The sequence below is a fragment of the Zingiber officinale genome, chromosome 7B (genome assembly GCF_018446385.1).
Source record: "Zingiber officinale cultivar Zhangliang chromosome 7B, Zo_v1.1, whole genome shotgun sequence".
Taxonomy (NCBI): domain Eukaryota; kingdom Viridiplantae; phylum Streptophyta; class Magnoliopsida; order Zingiberales; family Zingiberaceae; genus Zingiber; species Zingiber officinale.
In genome coordinates this window covers 68,686,164-68,704,624 of record NC_055999.1, presented here as the reverse complement: position 1 = coordinate 68,704,624, position 18,461 = coordinate 68,686,164, and the positions used below count along the sequence as shown (strand labels likewise).

Sequence of the window (18,461 nt, the reverse complement as noted above, 5' to 3'; positions counted from 1 at the left end):
TATTGTAGATGCGGTCAACCACTCCCAGTGGCAGGGGTAATATAGACATCCAGTAACACTCCACCCCCTGCTGTACTGAGGATATAAAGTTAGCTTTCCCGACATAAGATAATGTAGCTTTTGGTATGGTGCAGTATGAAATCTTCAATTTCTGAGAGGCTATAGGGATCCCTAAGTATCTAAATGGCATCTCCCCTATTCAAAAGGCTGTGATGGTGAGTAGTTATTCCCGAGTGGGGATATCTATCCTTGCCATGTAAATGATAGATTTAGCTTGCTTGGTGATATGACCTGCCTTCTGGCTAACTGTGATAAGTAGCCAACTAGTTGTGTAACTGAAGGCACACCACCATGAGATAATTGTTGGATCGTTATACACATGAGAGGAGGGGGGGGGGGGGGGGGGAATCACATGATTTTGAAAACTTGACTTTTCTTTGATTTTGAAAAACAGGTACACAACGGAAAAGACAAAAAGAGATAAAAAGGAAAATTAGAACATAAGCGATTTTTACTTCGTTCGGAGCCTTCAGCGACTCCTACTCCAAGACCTATAATCCTACGGACTGTATTGATGGGATATCCACTATAATCCTCTTCCAAAATCACCAAAAGAGAGAAATGAGTACAATAGAAAAATCATGACAAATATAACATGCTACACTTTCATTTTCTGCAGAAATTAAGTATAAAATTAACTTTCGTTACCTAACACTTTCGAAGATGATTAGATCAGGCTTGGTATTGGATGACTCCTTAGTAGTAGTCGGATGCAACAATGTTGTAGTAGAGCAGTAGGATGAGGTTAGAGCAGTCAGAACATTGCACAAATGCATGGAAGCTTGTAGAAAAGTTGTACTTGAGTTATGTAGAATCCTTGGTTGAGACCCTCTTTTATTGAGTGATGAAGGTACCTTCTATAGCATTGGAGGTGCCTTCCATAGGCAAACTCTTATCCCAAATAGCTCACTTCTTATTGTCGATGAAGTCTAATTTTATCTGATCGAAGGCACCTTCCAAGCTCTTGAAGGCGCCTTCTATCGACCAACTCAAGGCGCCTTTCGTTGCCTCGAAGGCGCCTTGGGTACGGTTCACTTGAGCTAATTTGTTCTTCTTTTACCCTGTAAAATGTGTTAGTCCAACATAAAATATCTAACATGCAAAACAAAGTTAGTACATGAATAAAATAGCAGTAATAATTAGTTCCTATCCTTCTAAGACTAGAAACTAGTCAAGGTCTCAGTATAGGAATCTAAAATAGACTTAAACTGGACCTACTCCTAAAGTCCCAAATTGGTACTTGTCCTCACTGAACACTCTCCTCCAGTGCGTACCTCCACTTATCTACCAAACATATGGTCTTTCAGACCTATATGGACTTTCTCTGACCTTGCTTAGTATCTGACTAAGCTAATCTACTGAGACTTGCCTGCAACACTGAATTAGCATAATAGATATTAAATAGTAAATAAAAATAGTGTTAGCATTATTAATAACTCATTGGTCTAGTTGACCACTTGCGGTCGACCGAAAACTAGTCGGTTACACATTACTTAGGGTTACCTCCTACTAGGGTTGCCCACCTTTACTCACTAGGACTTTCATTGTCTAACTTCACTGACCAGGACTTCCGCCACCTAGCTTCACTCACCAGGACTTCCACCATATAGCTTCACTCACTAGGACCTAACTTCACTCACCAGGACCTCCACTAACTAGTTTCACTCACTAGCGTCCGACTTCACTTATTAGGACTTCCACTACCTAGCTTCACTCACTAGGCCCTAGTTTCACTCACCATGACTTTTCCTTGCCTAACTAAGTTAGGACTTTTTTTTACTAGTCATCTAGTCCTGGCTAGACTTCACTTTTCTAAATATCAATTCTTGTTTGGATCAACCTTTGGTCAAACTAACCAGACTTAGCTATATTGTTAAATATCAAAATCTTAGAGGTTGATTACACCAACAATAGTAACAACAAGTCATCTGCATAGACCAAGTGTGCAATCCTCAAATGCTCACACTTGGGGTGGAAATAGAAATCAGACCTGATGGTATGACGTGAAAGGGATTGGGACAGATACTCCATGCATAATCCAAATAAGTATGGGGAGAGTGGGTCTCCCTGTCTAAGTCCTCTACCACTTAGAAAGAAATCATGTATATTGCTGTTAATCACTACACAGAAGGAGGTCGTGGTGATGCATTCTTTGATCAATGCAATAAAAATGGTTAGGAACTATAATGCTGATAGAACATCTTGCAAAAGAACTTAGTGCACTGAGTCAAAAGTTTTATGTAAATCCACTTTAAGTGTACATCTAGGAGAGATTCGCTTCCTAGTGTAGTTTCTCAATAATTCCTATGACAAGTGGATATTGTCTGATATGTGATTGCTTTTGGCAAATGCGGCCTATGCAGAATGTAGGAGATAGTCTATGACATCTACCAATCTACTAGCTAAGAGCTTAGAGATCACTTTATAAAAGACTGTACAGTAGGAGATGGGTCTGTAATCTTGCACCTAGCTTGTATGTACCATCTTTGGTACTAGGGTAATTAGAGTATGGTTCCATGATTTTAGTAATTGTCCCGTAGTGAAGAATTCATCCTTAACTATGTCTCATGACTGCTTAAAAAATTTGGAGTTATACCCATCTAGCCCTTGTGCTCTCAGATCTCCTATATCAAAGAGTGCACTTTTGACCACCTCTACAGTTGGTGTCCTTGTTAGTGCAGCTTGTTCAGTCGAAAGAACTCTCTCAAACTGTATACACTCTGGCTGGAATGTGACACACTTCACCTGTGCCCTAGTTGTGACTGGAAATGCCTCACAAATATCTGTGTCACTTCTTCAGGACTGGTGGTGGTCTCCCCATTCTCCTTTTCAATGGCTATAATTTCCCTTCTCTTATTGTTCCTTTTTACCAAAGAGTGAAAGAAAGAGACGTTTCTATCAACTTTCTTGAAATATGTATGCTCGCTCTATGTTGGTAGAAGAGATATAAGGAGGTTTGCCTCTTTTCTAGCTTCTTTATTGTAAGGTCTCATGAGCCATAGAATGTATAAATTAGGAATTTGAGATATTTTCATTTTATGTTAGTTTGATGTTATCGGGATGAAAGTAATTTGGTGATGATAAGTAAATAAATAAAATAAAATATAAAATAATACCCGATCCTTAAAAAATTATTTTATAGAATTTTTGAGATAATTTTAGGAATTTTAAATGTTAAATGGGGCTCGTATGACTTATTGATGGGGATAAATCTATTAGGCTTTGACGAAACTTGTTTAGAATATCAATTAAGTAGGAGTTAATAAATTCAATTAAACTAAGTTTGAGATTTAATTAATCCAAGTATATAAACCTAAACCTGACTCCTAATCCGTCGCTCACCTCTCAAATGACTCAAATCCCGATTCATCTCCTCCTCTCTTCTTTGCCGCCGTAACCAAACCCTCTACCTGTGCTTAAGGCGGCCGACCGATGCCACCACGCCGGTGATCTCCTCGGTGGACAATGCTCCAAGTTGTAGACGCCCATGACAACCCTTCATCTCCGGTGCATAGTCATGTGGCTAGGGCTCTCGACAGCGACACGAAGAAGGCAAAAGGCAAGTATACTTCTGTAGTAGGTATGGAAGGGGTACTCTTCTGTTAAGGTTGAAAAGAGAATGGGGGGTTTTCTGTCTCAGATCATTTCCTTGTCATTGCAAATTTGGAAGAGGTTGTTTGGGTTCAAGGGTTGCATGGTTTTCTTGTAATGGGTTTTTTCCGTCAAAATAATTTTTTTGGATTTGAGTTTAGAAATGTTCTGGTCTCTTGTTTTAGGTTTTGGATTTTTGTCGAATTTATTTGGTTGGGTGCGATTCCTATTGCTACGGATCTTATTTCTTCATGATGGTTTAGATTATATCTTCAGCAGATTTGAAAATTGGGGATGTGGATTCGATGTTAGGCTCAGTTTCTCTTGCTAGCAAAATTTCTAGAACAGAATTTGGTGAAGTTTTGATTCTAATTTGGGAGCCGTGTCTGCTTTCTTCGTGTAGGATGAGTTTCTGGACAGATTTGGAGGTTGGTAACTCCTTGCTTTTGAGGTGTTGTGATTGGTCAAAGCATAGTTCGGATGTAGTTCTACGTTTTGTTGATGATGTTTTCCATTGTGTGCTAGCTTAAGCTGGGTAGGTGGTAGCTGAATCTTGATTTGCCCCTATGTTTTGGTTACTGATGCTTTCCAATGTGTGATAGCTTAAGCTAGACAGTTTGTAGTAGAATCCAGATTTGATACTACGTCTTGTTGTTGATGTTTTCTAATGTGTGATAACCTAAGTTGGGTAGTTTGGTGATTTTAGTTTTGTAACAGTGAGTTTCAGTAGTGATGTAGTGGGGTAGCCTACCTCTGCCTCCCTTCTTGTGGGTTGTTCATGAGTTATAAGGATGAAGGTGAACTTGGCAGTGGAACTTACATTCGTATTGCTGCTCTTCCATGTGGTCTTTGGTTCTTTAATGGGGTGTAAAGAAAAGATGAAACCTGGTTGGAAGGGGGCATGGGTGCATTTTCCTTTTGGTGGCTGATTTTGTGTCTTATAACTCTTGCAAGCATGGAGTTTTTTTTGTTTAACCCTACTTTTCTGCATATAGAAATTAAATTAATTATGCTTAATCGTTATTTTACCTGTATGAAATGCATGAGGTTCTAATTGTTCATTTCCATGAGAGGTAATTAAAGTGTTATGCATGAATGCATATGAAGTATGCTATTAATGTCGAAATGTTCATGAAGCTTGCTAAAGAGTGATAGAAATAATAAAAAGGAGTAGCATGTAAGGATATGGGGATGAATATGTGAACGTGTGGTGATGGTACGAGATTGGTGCCTTGGGATGAGTTCCGGGGAGGGCCTTTCCAAACATGAATGATGATATAGTACGAGATTGGTGCCTGTTGGGTTTTTTCGGACCGCGAAAACCGTTTTTCGCGTCGCGGAAACCCCGAATCACCCAAGGCCAACGGATCCGTGCAAGGGAAAACAAAAATAAATACGAGTACGAGTTTGAAAAACCTTTTAGATCTACTCCTAGATCTACATGTTAAGAACTTTACCCTTGTAGCGAAGCCCTTCGCGTTCCCGCTCGTCCAAGAAGTTGTCGGATCTCTAGACCGTCAAGCGTCGGTTCTCTAGAAGTATCCACACGAACAATTCTTGATGGAGAGAACCTAAACAAAGGTGTGCTAGCACCTTGATAGGTCACGACAAGGAAGAGGAAGGAGAGCAAGGAGAGAACACAAGGAAGAAGAAGGAGTTACACCACTTGAATGAAAAATGAATTCCCACACAAACACAAAGTGGCCGGCCACTCTCAAAAACCTCCCAAATTAATTGCATTAATTGCAATTAATATGAAGCCATTAAAGAGAATGACTTTGTAACTTCCATGAGGTGACACCCATGATGATGTGGAACATCATTATTGGTCCACCTAATGCCAACTCACCAATGAGGTGGCAAAAGGTCAAGTCAAAATTGACCTTTGGTCTTCCTTCTCAAGTCAAGTCAAACTTGACTCAATCTCTACCATGGTTGATCTAATCTAACCATTTGATTCGAGCCAACTTAATATAATGAATCTAATTCATTAAATTAAATTGATTCAATGAGTCAAAATCTAAATTAGACTCATTGAACACATGAATCAACTTGAGTCAAACTCAAGTTAGCCCAATTAGGATTACTCTTAATCCAATTTGATTCATCAAATAAATCTTATCTTCTTGGTTCATCATATAAACCTAATCTCCATCTAATTGTCCTAAGTGTGTGACCCTATAGGTTCTTGTAACGTTGGCAATGCCCTAAACTCATTTAGGAGCATAAGTAATGAGCGGTATCTAGCAACACATCATTACTACCCAAGTTACAAGAATATCGAGATCCGACATCACCTTGTGACTACTAATTGTGACTCCTCACAATATATGACATTGTCCTTCTATCCTTGACATCTAGATTGATCAATATGAGGCATAGATCGTGTCATCCTCTAATCAATCTAAATCTTGAACTCCAAGTAGACTCACTCGATCAAATGAGCTTAACATCTAATGTTGACTCATTTGGGCATGACCATGCACTTCGTGGTCTAACTCTATCAAGAATATTGATGTCGCTCCCGTCATATGGGAGGGATAGATCCCATCTACATCACTCACATCCCTCTGCATAATTTGTTACATACCCAGTAATCGCCTTTATAGTCCACCCTGTTACGGGTGACGTTTGACGAAACCAAAGTACATAACTCCTTATGTAGGGATCCATGGTGACTTCAAGTCAAAGGACTAATAGTCATACTAATAGCCACATGAGAAAGTATATGACACTCATATAACGATCCATGATACTTTCTCATGGCGGGTCATTCAGTATACATTCTCCAATGTATACCCATGTGTCAGCTTGATATCTCTATATCCATGACTTGTGAGATCAAGTCATCGAGCTGACCTACATGCTAGTCTTATTGCATTAACATTGTCCCTGAATGTTAATACTCGACTAGGAATGATTTAGAATAGTGTTCCCTATATCATCTCACTATCGATTCAACTAATCGATTGATATAGGTATGAACCTTCTACTCAAGGACGTTATTATACTTAGTCTATTTGACACTAATACAAACAAGTATAATAACCAAACAAATGTCTTTATTAAAATACAAGAATATGATACAATGAATCCATAAAATTATCAAATGATTGGCTCTAGGGCTCTAACTAACAATCTCCCACTAGCACTAGTGCCAATCAGTATAGGCTCTAAGGCCTAATGACCTAGTGTGACCATCATGCTTCCTCTGTGCCAAAGCCTTGGTCAAGGGATCTGCGATGTTAGCCTCTGTAGGTACTCTGCAAATCTTCACATCTCCTCTGTCGATAATCTTTCGAATGAGATGGAAGCGCCGTAATATGTGCTTGGTCCGCTGGTGTGAGCGAGGTTCCTTCGCCTGTGCTATAGCTCCATTGTTGTCACAATAGAGCTCAACTGGATCAGCGATGCTAGGAACCACCCCAAGTTCAGTGATGAACTTGCGGATCCAACCTTCACGCCTCGATGCGAATATACTCGGCCTCTGTTGTAGAATCACCATCGTGTCTGCTCGAACTCTTCCACCACAAGACCACCATTTAAGCAAAACACGAACCACGATTGCGATCGATAATCATCGGTCTGGAAGCTGGCATCACTGTAACCCTTTACAGTTAGCTCAGCATTGCCTCCATATATCAAGAAATATTCTTTAGTCCTTCGTAAGTACTTAAGAATATTCTTGACCGCTATCCAGTGACTTTCACCTGGATCTGACTGGTATCTGCTCGTCATGCTCAAAGCATACGAGACATCAGGTCGAGTACATAGCATGACGTACATGATCGATCATATGGCTGAGGCATAAGGGATCTGATCCATGCGATCTCTCTCCTCTCTAGAAGAGGGACCTTGAGTCTTCGAAAGACTCACGCCATGTGACATCGGCAGAAATCTCTTCTTGGAATTCTGCATGGCAAACCGAAGGAGTACCTTGTCAATGTATATACTCTGACTTAGGCCAAGCAATCTCTTAGATCTATCTCTATAGATCTGTATTCTAGAATGCGGGATGCCTCACCTAAGTCCTTCATTGAGAAGCAACTCCCTAGTCAGGTCTTGACAGACTGAAGCATAGGGATGTCCTTCCCAATGAGTAGTATGTCATTCACATATAATATGAGGAAGACAACTATGCCCCCTACAACCTTCTTGTAGACACAAGGCTCATCTTCGTTCTTGATGAAATCAAACTGTTTGATCGCATCATCGAATCGAAGATTCCAGCTCCGAGAAGCTTGCTTTAGTCCATAAATGGACCTATGCAGCTTGCATACTCTACTAGTATGCTGTGGATCTACAAAACCCTCAGGTTGTGTCATGTACACATCCTCGAGTAGGTTTCCATTCAGAAACGCGGTTTTGACATCCATTTACCATATCTCATAGTCATGGTAGGCTGCAATAGCAAGCATGATCCGAATGGACTTAAACATCGCTACTGGAGAAAAGGTTTCATTATAGTCAATACCATGAATCTGCTTGAAACCTTTAGCTACCAAGCGACCCTTATAGATAAGTCCATCCATGTCAGTCTTTCTCTTGAAGACTCACTTACACCCAATGAGTTTTACCCCTTCAGGTGGATCAACCAAAGTCCATACTTGGTTGGTGTACATGGATTCCATCTCGGATCTCATGACTTCTAGCCATTTCTCGGAATCTGGTCTCATCACAGCTTCCTGATAGGTGGTAGACTCATCCTCTATGAGCATAATGTCATCATGGTCAGACAAGAGAAAAGAGTATCTCTCAGGCTGACGACGTACCCTATCAGACCTGCGAAGAGGTATGTCTACTTGAACCGGTTGTTGTTCCTCAACTCCTTGTGGAATAACATCATCCACAACACTTTATGGTTCCAGTTCAATTTCCATCGTGGCATTAGTGCTATTGTTCGTATCTTGAACTTCTTCAAGATCGAACGCGCTCCCACTAGTCTTTCTAGAAACAAAGTCCCTTTCTAGAAAGATCCCAGTCTTTGCCACAACTACCTTGTGCTGACTGGGAATGTAGAAGTAATATCCCTTAGTTTCCTTGGGATATCCGATGAAATAGCACTTGTCGGATTTGGGTCCTTATTTGTCTGAGACTTGACGTCGAACGTAAGCCTCACAACCCCAAATTCTCATGAAAGACACCTGGGCATCTCTCCCAGTCCATATCCTATATGGTGTCTTTATCACGACCTTTGATGGAACTCGGTTGAGTATGAAAGCTGCCGTGCCTAGAGCATATCCCCATAGATATGTCGGAAGATCTGTGTGACTCATCATAGATCGTACCATATCTAATAGGGTACGATTCCTCCTTTCGGATACACCATTCCACTGTGGTGTTCCAGGAGGAGTGAGTTGGGATAGAATCTCACACTCAGCTAGGTAGTCACGAAACTCATGGCTAAGGTATTCTCCACCTCGATCTGATCGAAGTATCTTAATACTCTTGCCAAGCTGGTTCTGTACTTCATTCTTGAATTCTTTGAACTTTTCAAAGGATTCAGACTTATGTGTCATCAAGTACACATAACCATATCTACTGAAGTCATCAGTAAATGTGATGAAGTATCTATAACCGCCTCTAGCAGCAACATTGAAAGGGCCACATACATCACTATGTATGAGTCCTAACAAATCAGTTGCTCTCTCGCTATGCCCACTAAAGGGGGTCTTGGTCATCTTGCCTCGTAGGCATGACTCGCATATCTCATATGATTCTAAATCAAATGAATCCAACAAACCATCCTTATGGAGCTGGGATAAGCGCTTGTCATTTATATGACCTAAGCGACAGTGCCAGAGGTAGGTTTGGTTCATGTCATTTGACTTGAACCTCTTGGTACTAATGTTATAGATAGGGCTCTCAAGGTCTAGAATATAGAGTCCGTTTATTAGTGGTGCACTACAATAGAACATATCTTTTAAATAAACAGAACAACATTTGTCTTTTATTATAAAAGAGTATCCTTTCTTGTCTAAACAAGAAACTGAAACTATGTTCTTAGTAAGAGCAGGCACATAACAACAATCATCTAAATCTAATACAAGCCCAGAGGGCAGAGATAGCTGATAAGTTCCTACAGCAATAGCAAGAACCCGTGCTCCATTGCCTACTCGTAGGTCCACCTCGCCCTTTGCGATGCTCTCTCAGTGCCTGCACATCAAGACAAATGTGAGAAGCACATCCGATCTAATACTCATGATGTAGAAATAGATAGATTGATTTCTATAACATATATACAGTGGAAGTCTCACTCTGCTTCTTCTTAAGATCCTCCAAGTATACCTTGCGGTTCCTCTTCCAAAGGCCCGGCGGTGGGCGGGTAGCATCCTTAGCAACCTCTTCTTTAGGCTTGATGCCTTGCCTTTGCCCTTGGTTTGAGACTTTCCCTTACCTTTGGGCTTGCCCTTGCCCTTGTGCTTATGGACCATCGAATGGGCTTAACCTTCTTAAGGTTAATCTCGTGATTCGTAACATACTAAGTAGCTCGGGCGGTGGCTTGTCAATCTCGTTCATGTTATAGTTGAGAACGAATTGACTATAGCTATCCGGCAAGGACTGCAAGATCAAGTCGGTGGCCACTCTTGGCAGTGGGAACCCCAGTCTTTGTAGGTTCTCTATGTACCCAATCATCTTGAGTACATAAGGACCTACAGGAGCCCCTTGCATTGAAACAGTGCCTTAGAGATCTCAAATCTCATGCCTCGCTTGTCCACGATATAGTTGGCGAAGATGCTCAACCATATCGTAGCGCCCATTAACTCATGTTGCTTCTGAAGCTCAGAGTTCATGGTCGCGAGCATTAGACATGACACATCTAATGCGTCGTCTTGATGCTTCTTGTAAGCATCTTTGTCTGCTCGCGGGGCATTGGCAGGAGGAGCCTCCGGAATGGGCTGCTCCAGAACGTACAGTTTACGTTCCTGGGTGAGAACTATTCTCAAGTTCCTGTACCAGTCCAGGAAATTCGCTCCGTTGAGCTTGTCATTCTCAAGGATAGATCGCAGGGAGAAAGAATTCGTGTTCGACGTCATGGTTATCTACAACAGAAAAATTTGTAGAAATAAATATCATATTCTTAAAAAATCATTTAATTAGGCCTTTAACTAAATGATGCTCCCACTGAATACTATAATTCATGTGGGACAAGATCCACATCATACTAACCCTTGAGTTAGCTTTGGCTAATACGCCCAAGACTTAGTATGATCGGTAGGTAACGATTACCAATTACATCTCTATGCAACTCTTGTTTATAGAATCAATATCCACATTTATATTAAAACTCGAGTTAGCTTTGGCTAATACGGCCGAGAGTTAATATAGATGTGATTTTGACCTATCTTTTCCAACCGTTGGAATAATGCCTATAGTTGACTCGATCCAACCGAGTAACTAGGAATACTCAATCTAATTGAGTTTGTATTCACCCTTGCGTTGATAGGCGGGATCAAGATTGTCCCTCCGTACCCTACCAAAATAATATGTATTGCTCTGCTTTGGCAGATTCAACAATACATGTGATCGAGGTAGTGATAGGTATCACGGCACGGTTAGGCATTTAGAGTTGGTTCGATCGAGATCTAATCTAATCGAAAAAGGATGCATCTTGTGCACGACTTAGATCTAATCTAATCGCAAGGGTGCATCAAGTGCACGACTTAGATCTAATCTAATCGTAAGGCACTAATTAATTAACTACTTATTAAATATGCATCACATACACAAGCAATTAATTAATCTATTTGTGATTTAGTCATGACCCTACTACGATCTTCTCAAGCCAATGAGAAGATCGATTGGTCAACCTAGGGTCAACAGCTTCTCCAAGCTCCTCCCTTTGACCACCTTGTGTTGCTCGTGCCCGCTTCGGAACTCCGTCTCGTGTGGACCCTCCACCGCTCTAATTTGTACATTACAATTTGAAACTCGAGTTACATTCGAGTCTAAATCTAATTTACAACAAGAATATAAGAGAAGGCACGACGCGCAGGTCGCGAATAAATAAAAAGCAAACACATAACGGCACGCAGACCGTATTATGAATTACAACACAACCAATCATATTGGGTTTTTGGGCCATGACTATCACAAAATTAATATATAATCAAAATTATATATTTTTCATAATTTTCTGTAATTTTAAAATTAATTTTTTTTACAATTTTACGAGTAAAATTTCTCGGCGGACCCGTTTAGCGGTTTCGGGCGCAATCGCGGAACGGATCCCCTTGCGGGGCCAGGCGCAGCGCCCCTACTCGCGATCTAACCATCGCGAGGGTTCCTTTACGATCCAACAGCGCCTAAACCCGCTGTCCCAAAACGATTTGGGCCGAGACATTGCCGTTTTGGAAAATTCTTCCCGGCGGGTTCGTTTTTAGCGATTTCGGGTGCAACCGCGGAGCAAATCCCCTTGCGGGGTTAGGGGCAGTACCCCTACCCGCGATCTAACCATCGTGAGTTGCTCCTAAGCGATCTAATGGCACCCAAGCCTGTTGTCCCAAAAATTTTTGGGCGAAACGAAGCCGTTTTGGAAAAATCTTTCCGGTAGCCGAAGCCTACAAGTGCCGAGACACTTGTGCTTCGCTTCTACGGAAAAATTACCCATAAAAACTCGAAAACCATAATTTTACAGAAAATTACAGAAACTTTAGTTTTCATAAAACCAAAAACAAACTCGTACAAGCCTTGCACGTGGCTCTGATACCACTGTTGGGTTTTTCGGGCCGCGAAAATCGCTTTTCGCGTCGCGGAAACCCCGAATCACCCAAGGCCAACGGATCCGTGCAAGGAAAAACAAAAATAAATACGAGTACGAGTTTGAAAAACCTTTTAGATCTACTCCTAGATCTACATGTTAAGAACTTTACCCTTGTAGCGAAGCCCTTCACGTTCCCGCTCGTCCAAGAAGTTGCCGGATCTCTAGACCGTCAAGCGTCGGTCCTCTAGAAGTATCCACACGAACAATTCTTGATGGAGAGAACCTAAACAAAGGTGTGCTAGCACCTTGATAGGTCACGGCAAGGAAGAGGAAGGAGAGCAAGGAGAGAACACAAGGAAGAAGAAGGAGTTACACCACTTGAATGAAAAATGAATTCCCACACAAACACAAAGTGGCCGGCCACTCTCAAAAACCTCCCAAATTAATTGTATTAATTGCAATTAATATGAAGCCATTAAAGAGAATGACTTTGTAACTTCCATAAGGTGGCACCCATGATGATGTGGAACATCATTATTGGTCCACCTAATGCCAACTCACCAATGAGGTGGCAAAAGGTCAAGTCAAAATTGACCTTTGGTCTTTCTTCTCAAGTCAAGTCAAACTTGACTCAATCTCTACCATGGTTAATCTAATCTAACCATTTGATTCGAGCCAACTTAATATAATGAATCTAATTCATTAAATTAAATTGATTCAATGAGTCAAAATCTAAATTAGACTCATTGAACACATGAATCAACTTGAGTCAAACTCAAGTTAGCCCAATTAGGATTACTCTTAATCCAATTTGATTCATCAAATAAATCTTATCCTCTTGGTTCATCATATGAACCTAATCTCCATCTAATTGTCCTAAGTGTGTGACCCTATAGGTTCTTGTAACGTTGGCAATGCCCTAAACTCATTTAGGAGCATAAGTAATGAGCGGTATCTAGCAACACATCATTACTACCCAAGTTACAAGAATATCGAGATCCGACATCACCTTGTGACTACTAATTGTGACTCCTCACAATATATGACATTGTCCTTCTATCCTTGACATCTAGATTGATCAATATGAGGCATAGACCGTGTCATCCTCTAATCAATCTAAATCTTGAACTCCAAGTAGACTCACTCGATCAAATGAGCTTAACATCTAATGTTGACTCATTTGGGCATGGCCATGCACTTCGTGGTCTAACTCTATCAAGAATATTGATGTCGCTCCCGTCATATGGGAGGGATAGATCCCATCTACATCACTCACATCCCTCTGCATAATTTGTTACATACCCAGTAATCGCCTTTATAGTCCACCCTGTTACGGGTGACGTTTGACGAAACCCAAGTAGATAACTCCTTATGTAGGGATCCATGGTGATTTCAAGTCAATGGACTAATAGTCATACTAATAGGCACATGAGAAAGTATATGACACTCATATAACGATCCATGATACTTTCTCATGGCGGGTCATTCAGTATACATTCTCCAATGTATACCCATGTGTCAGCTTGATATCTCTATATCCATGACTTGTGAGATCAAGTCATCGAGCTGACCTACATGCTAGTCTTATTGCATTAACATTGTCCCTGAATGTTAATACTCGACTAGGAATGATTTAGAGTAGTGTTCCCTATATCATCTCACTATTGATTCAACTAATCGATTGATATAGGTATGAACCTTCTACTCAAGGACGCTATTATACTTAGTCTATTTGACACTAATACAAACAAGTATAATAACCAAACAAATGCCTTTATTAAAATACAAGAATATAATACAATGAGTCCATACAATCATCAAATGATTGACTCTAGGGCTCTAACTAATAGTGCCCTGGGATAAGCTCTGGAGAGGGCCTTTCCGAACATGAATGATGATATAGTACGGGATTGATGCCCTGGGATAAGTTCTGGAGAGGACCTTTCCAAATATGAATGATGAGAAAATGCATAGCCAGCCTAGTTACATTATCTAGTATCTCACGAATGGGCTCTAATGATGGTTACCACACTTGTATTATGTTCATTCTCACTAAGTTATGTATGAGGTTACTTCTCTTTTCTGAGTGCAATAAGTACATGCTTTATGTTTCATAATTTGTTAGTACCTACTTTATGTCTCATAAATTGTGCTTCTAGTTTTGCTATTAATGTCAAATACCTATTAGTGGATTATGCTTGCTGGGTAGCTGGACTCATCCTATTATGTTTGCAGGTGAGGAAGATGTCATCCCGAATGTGATAGGGACACAGAGGCGGAGTAGCTGAGGAAATGAGGTTGAATACATCACACAATGTCCAGGGGCCCTAAGTGTTAGTTATTAGTCTTTTCCCTTTGATTTGCTATGTTATTATGAGGTGGAGACTAACTGTTGGTTTACATTAGTGGGAGATCACAATTGTTTCTGGGGAGATTTTCTTATTTTATCTTATTTTATTTTTCTTTTCTTTCTTCTTTTCCTTCTTTTGTTGAAATTTTAAACAAACATATGGTGCAAAGTTGTTCCCTTTTCACGTCGGGTTTATGGTTTAGTTTTTCTTGAATCACTTGCCAGTGTATTATTGATATTATATAGTTCAGTCTTAGATAAGTAGTTAGGGTCATTTCATTTATATTCCTCATCCACATATCCGTGGGCTAAGGTCCTCTCTTGAACTTCCTCTAAGTGTGCTTGTGCTCTTTTGGCTCTCTCTTGGATGTGATGGAACTTTTGTTTATTAAGTTTCCTTAGTGGTCCTTTGAGTATTGAGAGCTTCTGCTTAAGCTTGAATTGACATACACCCTCTCTAATCATCGCATGAGCAAGATCCCAGTTGTCTTGGACTAGTTGTCTAAAGCCCGGGTGTGTAGTCCACATGTTGTAGAATTTGAAAGGCTTGACTAGTGGTCTTCTGGGCTCCATGATAGATACAATACAAGAAGCATGGTCTGAAAAAATCCCTGGGGGTTGACATTCAGCAAAAGTGCTCCTATCCTGCTCTAACCACTCTTACCATTGTCCTATCCAATTTGCATATCACTCGTTCATTTATCCATGTGAACTGGCACCCTGTACCATGTAAGTCCTCCATCCTGGCCATGATCACAAACTCTAGGAAATCATCTATAGCATAGGATGTAACATCCATTCCTCCACGTTTGTCTTCAGGGGATAGTGGGGAGTTAAAGTCTCTCATGATGAGCCAAGGTAGATCCATGGTAGTAGATATCTGATAAAAACTTTTCCACACTTGTCTCCTGCTAGGTATGGATAACTGGCCATATACAAAGGTTACTGCAACCTTGCACTAGATAATTGTGTGGATGAATTGTTCCTCCCATTGCCTAATCTCCAAATTGATGAGATGTGGATCCCAGAGTAATAACATTTGGCTCCTATTGTTACTACTTTCTTGCTATTGAGAGTTCCATTAACCAAAGCTATTTGCTGCCAATTGTTGATGTTTCCTAGGTGTTAGGTTTGGTTCCATGATACATAGGCACCCAACTTATTTTTCTGAAGGAGGTCTTTGATCACCTTTTGTTTAGGGCCTGTATTTAGGCCTCTTATATTCCATGATCCTATCTTCATATGGGGTAAGTGTTGGTGCAACATCTCTCAGGTCAAGGTTGACCTGGTTGACCAAGCTTGAGTCTTGGTTTGAGTTTTGATGTTTGACAATACAAGATTGATTGAAGAAGAGTCAAGTAGGTCAAGGATGATCAGATACTTGACTGGGAAGTCCTAACTGGGTTGTTAGGCAGAAGAAAAGACCTAGTGAGTGAAGCTAGGCAGTGAGGAAAATCCTAGTAAGTGAAGCTAGGTGAAAGTCCTGGTGAGTGAAGCCAGGCAGAAGAAAATCCTGGTGAGTGAAGCCAGGTGAAAATCCTAGTAAGTGAAGCTAGGTGAAAGACCTGGTGAGTGAAGCCAGACAGAAGAGAAGTCCTAGTGAGTGAAGCTAGGAAGATTGGAAGTCCTGGTAAGTGAAGTCAGGCACGGGGAAATCCAGATGGGTCAAGGTTGACCAGACATCTGGTGAAAATCCAAGTAGGTCAAAGGATTGACTGGATACTTGGCACGGAGAGATCCAGATGAGTCAAGGTTGACCAGACATCTGGTGAAAGTCCATGTAGGTCAAGGTAGTGACCGGATACTTGGCAAGATGAAGAAAAGTCCAAGTGGGTCAAAGGGAGTGACCGAACACTTGGTGAGGGAGTCCTAGCAGGTCAAGGGTGACCGGATGCTAGGCATGATGAACCAACATGTCAAGGTTGACCGGATGTTTGTTTGGGAGGTTTGGGACTTGGTTTTGGGCAAAAACCAGAAGCCGAATCGATCAGCCGATCGATTGGCTGGAGCCCAATCGATCGGTCGATCGATTGGGGTGTCCCTGCGAGAAGCCTTCGTCCCAATCTATCAGTGGATCGATTGGGAGGAAGTCGCGAGCGCACAGAATGCCTCTGGATCGATCAGCCGATCGATCCAGAGGTCCCAATCTATCAGTGGATCGATTGGGAAGGTGCTGTATGTCGCGATAAGCCCTGGATCGATCAGCCGATCGATCCAGGCGAATTTCCAGAGATCAGAGGCGCTCTGGATCGATCCGTGGATCGATCCAAAGCCTCCCCGATCGATTGGGAGCAATCCAATCGATTGGGATCCGACCGTTGGCGCAGATAAAGACCGTTGGCGTGCGTCTTCTTCGACAGAACTTCACAGATTCATCTTAGATCACTTTAGCGCTTCCACAGCTTCTCCACAAAAGATCAGATCGCCAGTTCTTGAAGGTTCTTGGAGGTTTTCCAAGTCAAGAGGCGGATCAACAGCTGAAGAAGAAAGCTAAGGTTAGAGTTTCTATACTCATTGTAAGTTTTTGCTTGTATTTGTGTATCCTTTCCCTTTCTTCTTGTAGTGTGAACTTGTAGGGCTTCTCCGCCTTCGGTAGTTACCGAAAAGGAGTGTTTATTAGTGGAGGTGTGTGTGTGTGCGTGGATCCTTGGACTAGTCACCTCTTGTGAGGTGGATACCAAGTAAAATCCCAAGTGTTAGCGTTGTATGTTTTTATTTCTTGTATTTCCGCTGCACATCTTTGAAGAAACAAGCAACGCCAATCACGAAGCACGCGACGAGCTATTCACCCCCCCTCTAGCTACTTTTCGGTCCCAACAAGTGGTATCAGAGCGAGGCCGCTCTTCACCGAAATCATCGCCGGAAGGGGCAAACAAAACAAGCAAAGCTAGAGGGTGAAGAAGTTGGAGCGAATTCATCAAAGTCAAAGAATTCAAGAAGCTCAACTTCAAGATGCAATTCCAAGATGGACTTGGATTTGACACAAGGGTGGCTCCACCATACACATCTACTAGTTTCGATCTTTGGAAATCAAGGATCGAAAACTTCTTAATGGTGGAGATAGAGCAATGGTTTGCTCTAATGGAAGGCTTCGGGGCTCCAAGAAATTCAAAGGGCAAAATCCTTAAGAAGAGCAAATGGAGCCAAGAACAAATTCAAAGGTGTGAGGCGAATAACAAGGTAACCAAATTATTGGTTAATTTATTGCCAAGCACCATTCTTTGTAAAATTGGAGAATTTGAAGATGCAAAGGAGCTTTGGAGCAAATTGGCATCAATCCATGAGATCCCCTCCACTGTACCGAATCAAGAGGAATCCAAAGAGGACGACTTATTGGAGCAAGACCAAGAGGAGGACTCCGAGGTTGAGAGATGCTCAACTTCCGAAGAAGAAGTCCAAGAAGAAGTTTCATCTTCAAGGGAATGCAATGAAGGGAACAAGGAGGGAGCATACTCCTTGTTCCATGTACAAGATGATGAAGCCTCCACCTCTAGGATTGAGGGGGAGCAATCCTTGGTGACGCCGAATCAAGAAGAAGGAGAAGTTTCTACATCCGAGTCAAGAGAAGAAGAGGAAGAAGAGGTCTCTACCTCCACAAGTCAAGCAAAATCAAATGGAGGAGCATCATTATTGGATCAAGAGGAAGCTTCTACCTCCGGATCCAAAGGAAAAAGTGCCAATCCTACACAAAAAGGTATAAACATTTCAATAAATAATAAAGATCGTATTATTTGCTTTGAGTGTAGGGAAAAAGGC

General features: G+C 41.3%; 1 long non-coding RNA gene across 1 annotated transcript; it reads left to right on the top strand.

The window, feature by feature from the left end:
- The first annotated feature begins 3,402 nt into the window (after positions 1 to 3,402).
- On the top strand, positions 3,403 to 14,900 carry LOC122003806. Its single transcript, XR_006118106.1, has 2 exons — positions 3,403 to 3,640; positions 14,591 to 14,900. It is a non-coding gene; the product is annotated as an uncharacterized LOC122003806 (long non-coding RNA).
- The last annotated feature ends 3,561 nt before the right edge of the window (positions 14,901 to 18,461 follow it).